The following is a 16,862-nucleotide window of genomic DNA, read 5'->3' on the forward strand; positions in this document are numbered from 1 at the left end:
CACAACCTACCTCGATACCTGAGGACTCCCTCTCCAAAGAAGCCTGAATGGTGATTCCTTCTTTTGCGGAGCTGTATCCTTGTAATGGGTCAACGAAGGGTCTTCATACTAGCGCCTTTTCACCTCGGCTACTAAGGATGATGTTGCTGTAGTCTGAACAATAACTCCGGCATCCCCTGAATCTATAACTGTGACCCTCAAATTGGCTAGCTGAAGAAGCTCATGAGCCAGCTCCCTTTTTCCAGCCCGTAGGTATGCTAAACTACCCATAGATTTACGGTTGAGGGCATCTGCTACCATTATCGCCTTCCTTGGGTGGTACAAAATATCAACATCGTAGTCCTTCAGCAGCGCTAACCATCGTCTCTGCCGCAAGTTTAGCTCCTTCTGCTTGAAGATGTACTGAAGACTCTTATGATCTGTATAGATATCGATGCAAACGCCATATAAGTAATGTCTACAGATTTTAAGTGCATGAATCACGGCTGCTAACTCTAGGTCGTGAGTCGGATAGTTCTTCTCGTACTTCCAGAACTGTCTAGAAGCGTAAGCAATCACCTTGTCGCGCTGCATCAATACACAACCCAATCCAACCCTCGAAGCGTCACAATCAGACAACATAGCCCTCGGATCCCTCTGGGAGTGCTAGAACTGGTGCTGAAGTTAACCTATCCTTCAATTCTTGAAAATTTCGCTCGCAAGCATCCGTCCATTGGAACTTGGCTGCCTTCTGAGTCAACTTCGTCAACGGGGCAGAAAGAGAAGAAAATCCCTCTACAAATCTTCTATAATACCCTGCTAAACCCAGAAAACTACGAACTTTCGTCGGCATTGTAGGTCGAGGCCAAGTCTTTAAACCCTCTGTCTTCTGAGTATCCACTTTGATGCCCTCATCTGAAATAATATGCCCTAGAAAAGCCACAGAGTTTAGCCAAAACTCACATTTGGAGAATTTCGCATACAACTTCTACCCCTAAAGGACTTTGAGTACCGCACGTAGGTGATCTGCATGCTCAGTCTCCGATCGAAAATAAACCAGAATGTCGTCTATAAACACGATCACAAACAGGTCCAGGAAGGGTCTGAATACACGATCACAAACAGGTCCAGAAAGGGCCTGAATACACGATTCATCAGGTCCATGTATATAGCTGGAGCATTAGTCAACCCGAAAGACATAACAAGGAACTTGAAATGACTATATCTAGTCCTAAATGCTATGTTCGAAATGTCCTTCCCTCTGATCCTGACCTGGTGGTATCCTGATCTCAAATCTATCTTCGAGAAATATCGAGCACCCTGTAGTTGATTAAATAAATCATCTATCCTCGGAAGTGGGTACTTATTCTTAATCGCCACCTTATTCAACTGTCTATAGTCAATACACATCCGTAGAGAACCGTCCTTCTTTCATATGAACAATACTGGGGCTCCCCACGGTGTCGTACTGGGTCTGATAAAGCCTTTCTCCAATAGATCCTTCAACTGTTCCTTTAACTCTTTCAACTCAGCAGGGGCTATCCTATAAGGAGGGTTGGATATCGGCTAAGTATCCGGTAGTACATCTATAGCGAAGTCAATTTCTCGCTCTGGTGGGAGACCTGGAAGCTTATCTGGGAACGCATTAACTATAGGAATAGACTGAAGGGTTGGCGGTTTTGCTTCTGTATCCTGGACCCGAACTATATGATAGATGCATCCCTTCGATATCAACTTCTTCGCTTTGAGATAGGAAATGAATCTACCTTTCGGCGAAGCCGTATTGCCCTTCCATTCCAAAGCTATTTCCCCCGAAAAATACAACGTGACAGTCTTCGTCTAACACCCCACACTAGCATAAACGGAAGCTAACCAATCCATTCCCATAATGACATCAAAGTCGACCATCTGTAACTCTATAAGATCTGCAATGGTCTGTCGACAACAAACAACTACAGAACAACCACGATAAATCTTCCTAGTAACAACAGGCTCACCAACAGGCGTAGACACAAAAAATGGTTCATTCAACAATTTTGGCACTATACTAAATTTTCACGCAATAAGTGAAGTGACATAGGACAAATTAGACCCCGAATCTATCAATGCATAAACGCTATATGAACAGACTGTTAATATACATGTCCTAACATCTGGTAAGGACTCCAAGTCTTGACAACCTGCCAAAGCATAAATGCGGTTCTGAGTACCGCTTGCACCAGAAGCTTCGTCCCTACCTCTGCCTCTACCTGCTGAAGACTGAGACCAGCGCCCAGAAGGACGCACGGATGCTGATGACCCTGCTATAGACCCTGTCAGCTGCGCCATACCACCTAGTCCCTTCTGCGAATAGTCTCGCACAAAGTGATCCGGGCTACCACAACTAAAGCAAGCATTCGACTCTACCACAATTACCACATACCTGTGGCACTGGTCTGCTCCATCCTGAACTCCTTTGCTGCTGCGACCCTGACATACGGGAGCTTTCACCTGGTCTAGATGGAATATAATACCTTGATTTGTATCCCTGAGTCTGAGCTGATGGTGGCCTAAATGGCTTGCCACGGTGCTGGGTCTAAAACTCCCACTACTCTCACCCTGCTAACCAGTAGTCCTAGCCCTCTTATGATACTCCTTGTCCATACTTTCAGCCTCCCGCCGCTAAAGTCGGCGATCCTTGCAGTTCTCTGCAAATGCCTGAATATGAGCAAGGTTCATATTATCATTCACCGCCGCGGTGGTACAAGCCTCAACATAGTCAGGGGGCAAACCTGCTATGAACATGCGAATCCTGTCCCTCGAAGAATCAAAGAAGGATGGAGCATATCTGGCCAAGGAATCAGATCGAAGGCAATAATCTTAGATGCTGGAACTACCTTGCTGCATAGTCAAGAACTGATCTAACCTCGCCTCTCGTACCTCCAATGGTAAGTAATGATCAAGAAAGGCCTCTGAAAACTCGGACCAACGCGCTGGAGGTGCCTTAGGACCCCTGACATTCTCCCACCGCTCATACCATAAGATCGCTATATCACGAAGCCTAAAACTCGCTAACTCTACTGCCTCGGTCTCGGTAGCATGCATGACCCTGAAAATACGCTGACTCTTATCGATAAAGTTCTGTGGATCCTCATCCCGCTTAATCCCTGAGTGCTCTGGAGGGTCAAGTGCTAAAAACTCACGAACCCTCGAACTTTGAGCCCCATCAGCGGTCACTGCTCTAGCAGGTGCTCTCGGTTGTCTCTGTGTTGTCACAATCTAGGTCAATAAATGCACCGCCCTCCTAAGATCATGGTATGTCGGTGCGGGAGGGGGTACTGGAGGTGTTGTCTCCCTCGAGAGCTCCTCGACCAGTGGAGTCATCGATGATGGCTGGGATAGGGTCTCACCCTAGCCCTCAGGCCGGGCCTCAGCTGTCGAGTGTGCCCTACTGCTCCCCTCACCAGCCGTTGTATCACCTCTCCGGTTAGCCACCATCTTCCTAGTCACCGGCATAGCTGTGCACAAGTACGGAAGAGTAAGTTTAACTCAAATCTCTAATGACTTGGCTCTACAAAAGACGATTTAGATCTTAAAGAAAGGCAACTAATTCCTAGTTGCCCTGTAGCTCCCTGTTTATATGATATGGTACACGACACATCTATATACAAGACTCTACTAGACAAGGCTTGCAAACTCCCTAGGACAGACCTGCACTGATACTTAGTTTGTTGCGCCTCAATTCTGGGGTGGCGTGACCGACACAAGAAGCCAGACTAGGCCCGAGTGAACCACTCTAACTCTGAAACTCTAGGGAGTGACCCCCAACTTAAACTGCTAATGTCCAACCTAGGAATATATAAAACTGTTGACTGTCTCATCTGAACTGGGCGCACACCCAAAATCTATATATAACTGAGCAAGCCGAGAGGGCTGCTTTAATCGTACAAAACCAATAGCATCCAATAGATATATACAAGCCTACAAGGCTATCACACTGACATACTATGTTCGGACTCTCGACATATGTGTGTATTGTACCAAAAATACGGAATCAAAAAGGAAAACTCCAAAGAACACGGCAACACCAAAGAAGAGAAGCTCACCGATCGGTACCGATATCCGATTACGCCTACTCGGGAGGTCCGTCGCCCTATCGACCGCACTGCAGGCATGAATACAATGCCCCCAGACAAAGGGACGTCAGTACGAATAATGTACCGAATATGTAAGGTGAAGTAACAGCTGAAATAAAGTAACAAGATATACTCTGGATATCTCAAGAAAATATCTGGAAGTACTCTACCTAGGTTGCCTTTCATCTGAGGCAAGATAACACAACTCTATAGATATAACTCCGTGACCCGAGGGTCACGCATGGATAACTCCATGACTCATAGGCCAGGTATAATCAACTCCATGACCCGTAGGTCAGGTAATAACTCCATGACCCGTAGGTCAGGTAATAACTCTATGGCTCATAGGCCAGGTAATAACTCCGTGGCTCATAGGCCAGGTAATAACTCCGTGGCTCATAGGCCAAGTAATAACTCCGTGGCTCATAGGCCATTAATAACTCCGTGGCTCATAGGCCATTAATAACTCCGTGGCTCATAGGCCATAATAACTCCGTGGCTCATAGGCCGGAGCCGTGTGATAACTCGTGTCCGGGCTAGGTGATAACTCCGTGGCTCATAAGCCGGTAATAACTCCATGACTCATAGGCCGTGTAATATAAAATGTAAATATATGTATATCGTGCGTGCCGAAAAACACTAATACGATAACATGTCTCTTCTCGTCTCTCTATGAACTCCAGGACATAGGAAGGGGTTGTGGCCCCTCAGAAAGAATAACATAACACTCAGAAACTAGACAACAATATGACAATCTCTGCTTTGACAAATCTTGAGTCATAAGGTTTATCATGCTCTTACCACATATATGGAAATATGCCAAGAAAAGAAGAAACAGCCTTAACATACCTTTTCGGTCTTCTATTACTTAACGTTTATTCTCCCGAGCTCGTAAATCTACATTCAAGAGAAATCATACTACCGTTAGGCTTATTGACATATGCCTATCTCAAGTCTTTAAATTAGACTTCTTTAGAATCTGCCGAAATTCGGGCAGCATCTCCCCTGTTTATATCCCTAGCCCGAAATCCCAATCCAACAACCAACAATAACAACAACAACAACAACAACAACAACAACAACGCCATCACCAATAACAACATCATCAATACTAAAGTCTTCCATAAAACATCCCACATGATGTTTATTCAATTTTCTCAACCAACAAATTTGGTAAACGATTATTTAATAGTTCTACCTTCGTAAATATGCCTAAATCAATATCAATAAAGGAAGATTCATACCTTACCTCTACTAGAACCGCAATATCTTCACTTTCTACCTTGAATTCCAGCTAAAATTCACCGCAATACGATATTATAATCGCAACTGTATGCTGTCTGAACCTGAATTTGGAGATTATACTTCATTCGGGCTAAAATTTGATGTTGGGAAATTGTGGGAAATTTTCAGAATATTTGGGGGATTTTCTGGTGTGTTTGGATGAAGAAAGGGGGGTAAGCCCCCCTTATATAGAGTTCACGAAAAAGTAATCTGCCCGGACCGACTCAAATTTTGCTCGGCGCGATCGTGCCGCTCTTCCCCTCATTTCCTCCATAAATCAAAATGTTGATCGTTCGCGACAAGGTGAGTTGGTGGGTCTTCCTCTGCGTGTTCGTGCCACCTTCTGGCGCATTCGCGCAGGGTTAATTCCTTGCTCTGACAGCCTATCTTAAAATGCTCATAACGTTTTACTCTAATGTCGTATTGATGCACAGTTTGTTGCGTTGGAAACTAGACTTCATGAACTTTAATTTAGGCTTTTACTTTACCTCAAAACTCCTTATATGCTAACAAATATTCTTCCTCCAAGTTGGACCAAAATTGTCCCCCATCTTTCTCTAAAGTTCCAACAACTTAATTTCCTTAATCCACTTGCCCTCCAATTCTTCCCCAGCTTACTATATGAACTTAAACCCTCATACTCATAAGGTAGGCGCATATATTCTCATATATCCTAGAAGGTACTCCAGTATCCACAATTACACAGCTAACACCTAACGAATCTTAACGTACCAACTACGAGGTAACAATTACTAAGGACTTTTTCGACTGTAACGTAGGCTTAGGGTTGGGTAGGATACACATTTGGATATAAAAGTGACTACACCTTGCTTGAACACTATATGTGGTCATTTATTTGATTTCTCTTTAATTCCAACATGTTTTTATAATCTTAGCTTGGTAGCTCCTCCTTTCTATTGCCTTCTTTATTTCCCAACCCTCTTTTTGCGTTAATTTGGAATTAAACACACTACAAGCTTCTTCATTTTCAATATACGAAGTGCTACCCTACAAGCTTTTCCTTTAATCACATGGTACCCCACTCCCAATTTAGGTTAGAAGCCTAATTTGAGACCTTACCTTTATTCACATGGCACCCCACCGCCAACTTGGGTCAGCAGCCTAAGTTAAGACTTAATGTTCAAGGAAGGACGGGTTGAAAAGAGGTTGATGTAAAAAGGGTTCTGGCTTGCAATGCGGTTTACAAAGAAAGGGTTTTAAGGCTCAAAAGTGGTAACTAGGGATACATTTGTGCTTTGATGGTCTGTAAAGGTTAAAGAGGTTCCATTTAGGACATTCAAAGATTTCCTAAGTTCATTTCTCCAACAAAACACCGCTAAATATCAGCCTTGATAGACAAACTGGGCAAGTTCTAGTTGATACAAGCAAGCACAAGAGTTATTTCCCAAAACGTCACCACACATGGCACATGCATTGTTCAAGATTGATCAAATTACTTCTAAGACAAGCTCAATTTTGTGCATAATTGTCAAAATAGTATCCAACAGTCACAAAGTGAACCACATGTTGTCACAATTCATCCTCTCATTTAAAAACGCATTAATTTTTGGAGGGGTATACATTCACATGCAAAAGACTAACTACATTGGTACCAAATAAGTCATGATCTCACCCCGACCCTACACGGCTTAATTCCCTTAAGAAAGTGTCCAGCTATTTATCATTGGTAAAAATCGACTCAAACTACAAAAAAATATAGGGTTCAAAAGACCATTAGGATCCTCGAGAAAAGAACCACGGCTAAAAAAAAGACAAGGATATAGCTAATACCACGAAACATGGGCAAACAACACAAAGACACAAATATTTAACAAAACAAAGTAAAAATCATTCTATTTACACAACATCAAATACTAATCCTATCACACAAGATATAGAGAACCCCCACTCCCAACTAAAAAAATATTACATTGTCCCCAATGCATAAGAAATGAACTAAGAGATGAGAACTCCCTTGGATGCTTCAAGCGTCATCTCGAGCAACTTCTGAAGGAGGTAAACCAGGCTCGCTGAGTAGAATGGGTGTCTCAGTAGAAATCTCCTCTGAAATGGGCCCGGGAACCTGGGACTTGGAAGAACTCATACCATCGCTAGTGGAGGACGGGCATCAGTACCCTTCCCCTTCTTTCCCATCAAATCCATGATGGAACACTCTCGAGCTATCTTAGTATCTCGTTCCAGCTCCTTCTCGATCTGAGTAACTGGGTGCTGCGACTGAAATGAGATTGCCAACCCTGCCTATAATAACTTATCTGCTGCCTGGGGAAGCTTCTCAAAATCCTTAAAATCATCATCACCGCACCCCATCTCCTTCTGTTGTTGCCTCCAGGTCACTTCCCACTGTGGTATCTTCTTACGAGCTCTCAACAGTCTCCATATGTTCTCCACTCATACCCTGTCCCGCATCAGCTCCGGTGGTCAAGAATTCAAATAATGGAGTACGATAAGAAAATAAATTGGCCCTCAACTGTACAAGGTCATTTTTGACACCTGTCAAGTGCTCATCCTCACTTGCCTCGATCTTTTCTACCCTTTTTGTAAGGAAATGAGCTACTCCTTAAATTCTTTGTGGGACTCCGCAACTATTTTGTTGATCATATTTAGGATGGTTCTGATGAAATTAGTGACTTTGGAGTCCACCACACCCACGATGCATGCTATCGACCAGAAATCTGCTACTGAATACGGCCAAAGTCCCTGAGAAGGAGCGGCTCAAATGGTAGGAGGGGTGCCACTAGCAGTGGAGCCTACAGCTGTGCTAGTGGAGGCTACTCCAGAAGATGCTCTAGATGGTGTGGGCATGGCGGATGTGGCGGGCATGGCCAAGTTCTCGAACCCGACAGTCAAGTCAATTGTTTGGGTTTTTGTTTTTTTCTTTTACTTTTCGGGGTTTTCTTCATTCTCTAACTTTAAAATATCAACTCTACCATTCAGTGTGCAATCACTATCCACCCGGTGAAAAGTAGGAACTTTTTCCCTTTGGTATATAACGGTGATCAAACAAGGGAATGGTAGGGCCCGAGTAGTCTACCACGCTCTGTCAATGATGTGGTAGTACATAATCCTGCCCATATTCAAATGGGTCCCGATCATGATACATGCAATAAGAACCGCCTTAAGAAGGCCTACCAATGTTTCATTTTGTGACGGCCAAAATCGACTGCTGATGAATGATAGCCAAAACTTAGCTTTGGTGTTCGGGATAGCCTCTTGAATTGGTGTGTGCCGCTGAATCCAAGGTGGAGTAGTACCCGGAGCAGCAATTAGTTCATCCACCCACGCTCGCTGACTCGCAATGTTGTCTTTTTGGATCTTTTCTCGTACTAATGGTGTGGTGACCCATGGTTGCTAAAATAATGGTGGTTGATCCCCTCATAGTACAAGGAAACACTCACTCCCCGAACCACAGTACCTCTAATATATTCTTTCTTTTTTCCTATGGTCACTACTAGACATGCATAGAATTCCCTCACGAGTGTAGGAACAAATACACCTGGAGGTTTTGTGAAAACCATCTAGTTCCTCTTCTTTAATTGCTCAAGAATGCGAGGAAAGGATTCCTCTAATCCCCTCAGGCTGACTTGTTTTTTGAAGTTAAAGGTGCGCTTTTGATCATAGCGCTCCTTTATTCCATCATCGTTGAATCGGAGGCCATCTTCATACCGAACCCGCTTTTCCAATTCTGCTCTAAGGAGTTGAGCGGTGGCGTCACCTTATCCCGTAGCAGTGGTTGCAATTTGTGGTTCGATAGGAGGTGAGGATTTCCCTTCCACATGGGTCTAATTCCCCTGCTCTTCAGACTGAGCAGGGGCTTTCCTTTTCTTCCCATTTTCTTCCCCGCTTTGGACGTATTCCTTTGAGCGATTGCTTTCCTACGAACCATGCTGCACAAGTATCACCCATCAACATTTTGAAATGAAATGAAATGTAAATTTTTTTTGTTGTTTTTGTTATAAAAGAAAGTAAGGAAATCTTTTGGTTGTTTTTGTTTAAAGGAATGCGCAAATAAAAAGAGAAACTCTAAATGATTCAAATGTACAGGGAAAAGACTGAAAGCATGGCAAGTTACAGCAGAGGAGAGTATGCGGTCGCATAAGGAGTATGCAGTGCCGCATGTGGTGAAATGCGATCGTATTCACCGAATTCAGCCCCACATACACGATATGCGATGTTGCATACTTGCCACAAACTTATCAAATCCTCCTACAATTCCTACTTTAGTAGTCGAGTATGCGAGGCAAAATACGATCGCATTCATGAGATGCGACGTCGCATTTTGGCTGCATACTCTGGCATTTATAGCTCTACACTGTCAGATGGCCTAGGAAATGCGATGTAAATGTGACGTCGCATGCCCAGTATGCGTCCGCATACTCAGTTTGTGACCGCTTTTGCATCGTCTTCCCCATATTCAAGCGCAGAGTTCAATTTTTGAATCAATCAACCCCAAAACCACCCCCAACTAGTTTCCTACCCACGATGACATACGATGACATTCATTAAAGTAGTGCACACATAATCAAAGAGACAAGATCATTGAAAATCATCAAACACAACACCTCCCACACCCCTACCTAGAATGACACCATAATCATGATTTCATGCTCAAAAGCTGTGCTACCCACACAATATTCACACAAATAGATCCCTAAAAGGTTGCTACTCATGCTCATCAAGTTAAAACTCCACAAAATTGAGATAATCATGGTACAAGAATTCACATACCTTTAGGGTTGAAAGAAGACTAGATTCTTATGAAAATTGTGGTTCTTAGAGGGTGAAAGTGAGAACTCAGAGGGAGATGGGGCGTTTGAAGGACGGTTTAGGCAAGATTATCACTTAAAACCATCGATTTGAGAAAGTGGGAGAGTGTAACTGTTGAGTGCTTCGAAGAGGGAAAGTGAGGAATTGAATTTTAACTTCAGAATTTATACTGTCCTATGATATAACAAGAATACGGTCGCATGTGAGGTATGCGGAGTAGTATACTCATCGCATCTGACCCTTACCTAACCTGATGCTATCAGCTGGAATGTGGTCGCATTTAGGACTGCATTTGAAATGCAACCCCGCATACTCCTCGCATGCTCAGCCTTTTTACCTTGCTCACTGGTCATTTATGGGACGTAAATACGACGGCATTCTTGACCGCATTTGGTCATATGTGGCCACATTTACGTCGCATACGCGACATTTTTGGGTGCTTCAAGCTCTCTTTTTCATCAGTGTTCCATGCAACTTTTCATCCTACACACTTAAACAAACATTAAAAACATAAAAGAAAAGTAAATGCTTGGGTTGCCTCCCAATAAGCGTTTGATTTAATGTCACAACACAATGGTGATACCTTTTTTTATGATCAGTCGAGGTAGATCACCTTAATAAACTTCACTTCATTGGGCAAGCCTAAGTAATGCTTAACCCGTTGCCCATTCACTTTTATCAGTTGCTACTAGGGTAGGCTATCTTAATGGCACCATATGGAAACACTTGAGTGACTTCAAAAGGACCCAACCATTTTGACTATAACTTTTCGGGGAACAACCGGAGTCTTTAGTTGAACAACAAGACCCGATCCCTTGGGCTAAACTCTCTCTTCAGGATTTTCTTGTCATGGAAATACTTCATGCGGGCCTTGTGGAGGGAAGAGCTCTCATAAGTTCTAAGTTGGAATTCATCCAGCTCATTCAATTATTCCATCCTCAAGTTAAAGGCATCATTCTAATCGAGATTTAACTTTTTCAATGCCCACAAGGCCTTGTTCTCAAGTTCCACCGGGAGATGACATGCCTTCCCAAACACCAACCGATAAGGCAACATGCCAATGGGGGTTTTATAAGCGGTCTGGTAAGCCCAAAGTACATCATCGAACTTCCTTAACCAATCGGTTCTAGCAACATTGACCGTTTTGGATAGGATGCTCTGATCTCCCTATTGGACACTTCAACTTGTCCACTTGTTTGGGGGTGATACGGCATTGCTACCTTATGCTTGACCCCATATCTTTCTAGAAAAGTTTTGAACAACCTATTGTAAAAGTGAGAACCTCCATCACTAATGATTGCTCTAGGAGTGCCGAACCTCGAGAATATGTTTTTTTTTTTTAAAATGCGGTTACACTTATACCTTTATTGTTCGGAAGTGCTACGGCCTCCTCCCATTTTGATGCATAGTCAATCACCACGAGGATATATTTGTAGCTATTGGAACTCACAAATGGACCCATTAAGTCAATTCCCCAAACATCAAACAATTTTGCTTCAAGAATCAATGTCAACGGTAGCTCATGTTTCCTTGAGATGCCCCCGTGTCTTTGGCATTGGTCACAAGATTTCACATAATCATGGGCATCCTGATAGCTAGTCGGCCAATAATAACCACTTTAAAAAATTTTACCACGGTCCTTGAACTACTATGATGACCACCAATGGGGAAAGAGTGACACGCTTCGATTATAGGAATCATCTCAACTTCGGGGATGCACCGTCTTATTATGTTGTCGGCACAAATTTGAAAAAGATATGGCTCATCCCAATAAAACCTTCGGGCATCACTCAAGAACTTTTTCTTTTTGTGAAAGCTCAAATCTTCCGGCATGATGTCACAAGCATGATAGTTTGCAAAATCGGCATACCATGGAATCATGACATGTGAACCCGCCATTACTTGTTTGTCCGAAAAATATTCATTAATTTCAAGCTCATCCATTAGTCTCCCTCCTTCTTCTAGTCATTACAAATGATCCGCCACTTGGTTCTCACACACCTTTCTATCTTTGACCTTTAAGTCAAACTTTTGCAAAAAAAGGACCCAACGTATCAACATATGCTTAGCATCTTTCTTTGCCATGAGATACCAGAGTGCGGCATGATCAGTGTGGACAATAACATGAGTCCCCAGCAAATAGGCTCAAAATGTTTTGAAAGCATAGATGATTGCAAGAAACTCTTGTTCGATGATGGTGTAATTCATTTGACCCCCATTGAGAGTTTTACTTACACAATAGATGGGGTAGAAAATCTTTTAACGACTTTGGCCAATAATAGCTCCCATAGAAAAACCACTTGCATCACACATAAGTTCAAATGGTTTCGACCAATCTGGAGCAACAATAATAGGTGTTGAAGTGATATTTTATTTCAAACACGCAAAAGCTTTGAGACAAGCATTATCAAACACAAACTTGGATTCTTTTTCCAACAATTTGCTAGCCACTTTGGAGAAGTATTTGATAAACCTTCTATAAAATTCGGCATGGCCTAGCAAACTTAGAACACCTTTGATGGTAATGGGAGGGGAAAGTTTAACAATGACTTTGATTTTGGCTTTGTCGACCTCTATTCCCTTTTTCGAGATTTTGTGCCCAAGAACGATGCCCTCTTTCACTATAAAGTGACATTTTTCCCAATTTAGAATCAAGTTGGCTTCTTCACAGCGTCTCAACACTTGTGCCAAGTTTCCCAAGCAATGCTCAAAGGAGTATCCAACTATGAAGAAGTCATCCATGAAGATTTCAATGGATTCCTCCACCATGTCGGAGAATATGGAAATCATGCATCGTTGGAAAGTGGCGGGAGCATTACATAGGCCGAAGCGACTTCTTTTGAAAGCAAAGCATAAGGACATGTGAAGGTCGTCGTCTCTTGATTCACGATGGCAATAATGATTTTATTATACCCCGAGTAGTCATATAGAAAGCAATAGAAGTCCCTCCTCGCAATCCTATCAAGCATTTGCTCCATGAACGGTATTGGGAAATGATCCCTTTTTACCCAATGGTTCGACTTCCGATAATCCATGCAAACCCTCCAATCGGTGATTGTACGAGTTGGGATTAACTCGCTCTTCTCATTTGGCACCATAGTAATACCACCTTTCTCGGGGACACATTGAACCAAACTTACTCATGGGCTATCCGAGATTGGGTACACAACGTCGGTATCCAACCATTTGATGATCTTCTTTTTCACAACTTCTTGCATGGGGGAATTCAACTTTCTTTGATGCTCAACACTAGGGACCCAATCTGCATCGAGTTGAATTATATGAGTACAAATGCCAGGAGGAATTCCTTGGATATCCGCAATAGACACTCAATAGCCTTTTAGAACCTCCACAAAATAACCAACAATCTCTCAATTTGTGGTACTGTCAACCGGGTGGACACTATGACGAGAAAGGTGTTGTTTGGCCAAAGAAACTCATACCTCAAATGTGAAGGGAGAGGTTTGAGATCTAAAGTAGGTGGTTCAATGATTGATGGCTTTGCGAGAGGAGTTTCTCGATTTTTTAAATCAAGATCAAGCTTCTTAGGGTTGTAATTGTATGACCCCAATCCAACCAACGCATTAACCATATCCTCGAATTCTTCATAGTTTTCCCAATCATAATTAATCAAAACCGCCATCAATACTTCACTAACATACGCATGTGCAATGGTGGTCTCTACGGCCTTATCAATAGTGTCAATAACCGACACAACACTCATATCCGCTAGTTGTTTCATTGACTTACAAAATATGGAATGTGATTTCCACATTGTTCATTCGAAATTTGAGGTCACCTTTTCCGACATCAACAAGAGCTCGTTCGGTGGCTAGAATGTCGTCTCAAAATAATGGAAACATTGAAGTCAACCTCATAATCCAAGTTAACAAAGTCGGCCAGAAATATGAATCGGTCCACCCTCATAAACACATCAAGAAGAATCTCCACCAGCCTCTTTACAGCTCGATCCACCATTAGTAGTTGTATTGTTGTGGGTCGGGGAGTTCCCACACCTAACTTGTTGGATATTGCATATGGCATCAAGTTGATACTTGCACCAAGGTCACACAAAGCTTTTAGCGAATTTATATACCCCAATAGTACATGGAATAGTAAAGGCCCCGGGACCTTTTTTCTTATGAACCAAAGCCTTAGTGACAATTGAGCTACAATGATGTGTAACATCCACTGTCTCAAAGCTAGCTTGCCTCTTTTTGGTAACGAGATCTTTTATAAATTTAGCATAGCTCAACATTTGCTCAAGGGCTTCTACCAATGGAATGTTAATTGAGAGTTGCTTCAATCTTTTGATGAACTTGATAAATTTCCCCTCATCTGCTTTCTTTGCTAACCTTTGAGGAAATGGCAGGTGGCTTTGAGACGGGTGTTAACACCTCTAGAATCTCTTTATTTACGGGTACCTTTTCAATGACAATGGGCTTTTCAACACTAGCCCGCTGCTTTTTGGGAATGCTCTCTTCTTCTACCACAATAGGTGTCTCATCATCAACCACTGCATCTTCTTTCACCAAATTTTCTTCCCCAAGTATCTTGTCACTCCTAGTAGTGATTTCCTTGAAATCATGTTCACCATCATTCCTCGGTTTCATCATCGTGTCACTAGGAAGTGTACTTTTTTGCCTTTGGCTTAGGTTTGCTGAAATTTGGCTAAGTTAGGACTCCAATTTCTTAATAGAAGTTGAGTGAGAGCTCATAATTTTCCCCATGTTGTTCATACCATCCCTCATGTTCTTCATGTCACCTTCCAATATATATACTATATATATATATATATATATATATATATATATATATATATATATATATATATATATATATATATATATATTATATATATATATGACAAAAGAGTCGGTTGACTCAACTTTTCTCAACACCTTTGATAGCATATCTTTAATCTTTGAACTAGCGAGATCACTAGTGGATGTTAACTTGAAATTTTTTGGCTACCCTTTGGTGGGACATATGGATAAGAGCTTAGGTGATTGTTGTAATTATTATTGTAACCCCCTTGATTGTTATCCCTCCAATTTGAGCCTACTTAGCCTTGTTCCAACCATTTATAACATGATTATATTCCTTGACAAGGATTCATTCCCGCCAAGGCCCTTGATTAGGACCTTGGTAGTTAGGGTCGGGAACCACTCGCGTGATTGTTGACAAAATGGGCTTCCTCATCATAAGTTTGGTTGCATTGTTCCTCTTGAGAGCCTCCTTCACAAGACCCTACCGCATTAACCTTTTTTGAACCCGCTCCCATTACATGTTTTGTGAGAAGCTCCATTTGAGTGATTAAATTTTCCACTGTTTCATCTCTCTCCTCTTCCTTCTTACTTGCCTCCTGAGACTTATTTAGAATCATCAAATGTTTTAGAAGGACCTCCTCATCTATTCCCGTGCATCAACGGAAAAATTTTCGCTTCTCTAGTACTCCAAGCCTCATTCGTCTCGGTTAACTTGTTGAGTAGAGTACTCACCACATCGAATGAATTGTCCATAACGGACCTATCCGCAATACTGTTAGCCACCTACTTATTAACCGAGTCGAGTGACCTATAAAATGTTTGGAGGAGAACACTATCGGGCAACCCATGCTTAGGACAACTCTTGATCTTCTTTTTAAACTGAGTCCAAGCTCATGAAGAGCCTCATTTGGAAGTTGACAAAAGTTGTTGATTTTATCACGGAGTTGCAACATTCGAGATGGAGCGAAAAACTTCTTAAGGAATGTTTCGGTCAATTCCGCCCATGTAGTGATGGACCCGAACGGAAGATCATCCAACCATGCGGTAGCTTTCTCCGTGAGAGAGAACAGGAAAAGCCTCACCTTGATGGCCTCGCTCGAGACGTTAGGTTGAACATTGGTGGCACACACTCCAAGAAAGTTCTTAAGGTGCTTATTTGGGTCATCAGTGGGTAGACCTCTGAATAGGCCCTTGGTGCTGAGCAGATGCAACATGGTGGTGTTGAGATGAAAACTTGCGTTTCCTTGAAGTGGGGGAGGTCGATAGCATTTGCATACCCGTGTGCCCCCACAAGTCCATCGTCGTATTCGGAGTCAGACATTTCACCTGAACAACACAAATAACAAAACAAGTGATAGAAGAAATAAAGACTAAAGGTGGAGTTTTACACTAATCAGTAAATTTCTAAAAACGTATTCCCCGGCAACGGCACCAAAATTTGATACGCCCAAATTACACCCTTTAAAAGATGCAAAGGGTCGTTGTATCAAATATAGAACCCAACAAGGTTGGAGTCGAATCCCACAGGAAATACGACGAAAAAAATACAAATTAAATGCAATGCTCAACGTTTGGTCTTAATTTCTAGGAAAGGGGTAAAAATATTGTTTGTTTGGTAAATTATTACACTAATTGTTGGAGAAGTAAATGATTGATTTTACAAGATTAATAAAAGGACTAGGGTTGTGGCACCACCAGGAAAGAAATGTAATGAGGAATAAACTTAACTTAAGAAATGTAATGAGGAATAAACTTAACTTAGTTTAGATTCCTAAATGTAATTAACAATCGGCTAATTAGGTTTATCAAAAGTGTTCCAACCAATTTGATAAATTTCATCACTAAGCTTTTCCAAGCCTTAAGATGTAAGAATATGCACAGCCATTTTTAGTTTCAAGTTAGCGATTCTATTCCTAGCTCTAGCTATTAC

Source organism: Lycium ferocissimum, chromosome 10 (assembly GCF_029784015.1).
Source record: "Lycium ferocissimum isolate CSIRO_LF1 chromosome 10, AGI_CSIRO_Lferr_CH_V1, whole genome shotgun sequence".
NCBI lineage: Eukaryota > Viridiplantae > Streptophyta > Magnoliopsida > Solanales > Solanaceae > Lycium > Lycium ferocissimum.